Below are 3543 nucleotides of genomic sequence, written 5' to 3'. Positions count from 1 at the left end.
GTGTGTGTTCTTTTCTTTCACACTGTGATGTGCTTAGTCATTTGGAAATGATTATGTAATTTGGAACTGGAAAGAGGTGTTGCTATTAATGCTGATAATGGCGATTCTAATGAGGGTTACAAAGCTAGCAGAAGTTAATACCTGAGGTGCTAACGATGATGGATCTTATTATTATTATTATTGTTGTTACTGTTGTTATAATTATTAAGGTGGTTATCTGGATAAAATGCTTAGTGGCATTTCCTGTCTTCATGTTCTCAGTTCAAATAGCACCAAATTTGATTTACTTTTTCATAGTTTAAGGGTCAATGTTGTGCACTGGGGTTGATACAATCAACTAGACTTTGGATGAACACTGCAGTGATTTTCCATTGCTTTCTCCAGGCAGGTGGAATTGAACTCAGAACATAGAGAGCTGGAGGATATACCATAAAGTATTTCTGTCAATACACCAACAATTCTGCCACCCTTTCCACCTACAGAGCAATGTGAAATGAAGGGTTTTGCTCAAGAACATAATATGCCACCTCATCTGGGAATTGAACCTACAATCTAGTTAGTGATCATGAAGGCAACACTCTAACCACTAAGCTACATACCTTCACATTCACAGAATATATAAATTATAAAAAATGGCTGCAGCCTGCATCTTGGGGTCTCAATGGGTCACGGTTAGTCTGATGTCTTTGCCCTCAGGTATGCTTCATAAAAGAATGGTTCTCCTTCAAGCCAAGATAAGACAGTAAGGTCAATTGATCTCTTCAAGCTTACCATTATTTCAATGGAACCAACTTTACTAAGAACTTACATTAATTCTTCTTCCAATAGGTCTTGAAGCTAACTAATGCTGGAATGGAAAGTTTATCCACCCAGATAATTATTTCTGCAAACTAACTTTACAGAACTTAGAGTTTAAATGTTTTATTTCTCTATTTAGTTACTTATTTTTACCTTTTGTTATTCTTACCTCTACTGTTACCATATTTCTGTTGATATGCACTGTCTTCGTTTCAATTATTTTTAAAATAATGAGGTATTTAGTGACATAACTCTGTCATTATTAAACTGGTGTTTGAAACATAAATAAACATGAGATCTTGATGGAAGGTATCATTTAGATCGCTTCAAAACAGGAAGTCTCTGTCATAAAACAAGGGTGTCTCAGGCAAGTTGAATATCAAAAGGGTTAAACTAGGCTAGACACAGTTTTAAAAATTTCATCATTTATCAGGAGTGGCTGTGTGGTAGGTAGCTTGCTTACCAACCACATGGTTCTGGGTTCAGTCCCGCTGCGTGGCACTTTGGGCAAGTGTCTTCTACTATAGCCTCGGGTCGACTAAAGCCTTGTGAGTGGATTTGGTAGATGTAAACTGAAAGAAGACCGTCGTATATATGCATATGTATATATATATGTGTGTGTGTGTTTGTGTGCCTGTGTTTGTCCTCCCAACATCGCTTGACAACCAATGCTGATGTGTTTACGTCCCTGTAACTTAGCGGTTCGGCAAAAGAGACCGATAGAATAAGTACAAGGCTTACAAAGAATAAGTCCTGGGATCGATTTGCTCGACTAAAGGCAGTGCTCCAGCATGGCCACAGTCAAATGACTGAAACAAGTAAAAGAGTAAAAGAATAAAAGAGTATCCATGTGGCTTCATGTTCAATCACAACATACAACACTTTGCACAAGTATTTTGGAAGCCAGGTTTGATGGACCAACGGAATTTAGTAAACGGAAACTATATGGAAGCTCATTGTGTGTATGTGTGTGTGTGTGTGTGTGTGTGTGTCTTTATATCGGTATGAGGTGAATGAAATCAGCACCTTCAAATATATTGCAGTATTAATGTCCAAATACAACAAACGATCTGAATTATAAGAGCATCAAAAAAAAAATGCCTTGTAGTATGTTCTGCTTCTCTGAGGTGAATGGTACTGACTAATATCCTCCCCAATGCTGTCTGGGCAAATGCCTCGGGACTCAGAGGTCTAGGGGCCCAGTTCTGACCTATGCATGCTGTGGCTTGATGTCAGTAATTATACACTATAGAGGCTAGTGCACTGATTTGCGTAAAAAGTGGGGGAAGGGTCTCTTCTGAGACATCTGTATCCTACCCACAAAAATGACTGGTCTTAATTAGAAACCAGTATTAATGTCAGACTGAATTATTTCCCCCTTATGTCAATTCTTTATCGTATTTATTTCCATATTCCTGACATAAAATTCAAATTTTTCAGACCAAACGTTACAGCCAAGAAAAGTAAGCAGACTTACACACACACCAGTAGGACTCTATGGGATAAAAAAAGAAATCCATGTGAAATGCAACAGGATGTAGAAAGATAGTGACAATGTTGTGGATGTTCACTTTACACGTTTACACTATACACCACACTGGCTTTTTTCTACCACAAATAGCAGTATGTAAAATGAAATAAGTAATAGACCAACCAAACAGGAAAGTCGATATCCAGGACTGTATAGAACACTTTAAAGCAGTTTCCCAAACGTGGCTGCATTATTATGTCTAACACCAGTAAAATAAGGTTAAATGAACAATCTATTTATCTGTCATCATACTCTCCATCTTGAAATCTATCTCCAAATATACAGCCTAATCTATGAAACCAAAGTACAGTCTATTCAAGACTATAACAGTAGCCATCTAATCGAAGCTACTGCAACCTGTTTTATGTGAGTGAAGCAATGGTGAGAAGACATTGTATTCTGAAACCCAAAGACTTGAGTACGTCTTCTACTTCTAACAATGACAAATATCAATTCACAAAATAATGATTAAATTTTTATTTACTCTACTCTGTCTAACTCACACAAAACAGACACATATACATACATATATATATATATATATATATAGAAAGATAGATACATACATACGTATGTACATACATACATACATACATACATACATACATACATACATACATACATACATACATAGATGTATATACACGTATAGATTTAAACATATATGTGTATCTATGTACGTCTATGTTTATGTACATGTGTATATACATGTAAATATTTACATGTGTATATACATGTATATATATACATGTATATATACATGTATATGTATACATGTATATAGATACATTTAAATATATACATGTATATACACATATATATGCACATGTATATACATATATAGAGTGTGTATGTATGCATGTGTGTGTGTGTGTGTGTGTGTGTGTGTGTGTGTTTGTATGTATTTATGTACACACATATACATACAACTTTTTATTTTGTGGAGGTTTTTTTAATCATTTTGCTGACAAATGGATGTAATTTAAGCAGAAATTTCTTTGGCCTTTCATATTCTTTAAATAGCCAATTTAGTTGCAAATTTCTTTAAACACAGAAACCACTGATCCGTGGAAAGGAAATATAAGGAGGAGTACAAGAATGAAAAGGAAACAACAAAAAAAAAAGCAAAAGGAAACACAGAAAAAAACATGCAAAACCCAAAACGGAAAAAAATACGAAAAAACAACAAACCTACAATAAAATACAAGGCAATA

This window comes from Octopus bimaculoides, chromosome 25, assembly GCF_001194135.2.
Source record: "Octopus bimaculoides isolate UCB-OBI-ISO-001 chromosome 25, ASM119413v2, whole genome shotgun sequence".
NCBI classification, from domain to species: domain Eukaryota; kingdom Metazoa; phylum Mollusca; class Cephalopoda; order Octopoda; family Octopodidae; genus Octopus; species Octopus bimaculoides.
This window is presented reverse-complemented; position numbering follows the sequence as displayed.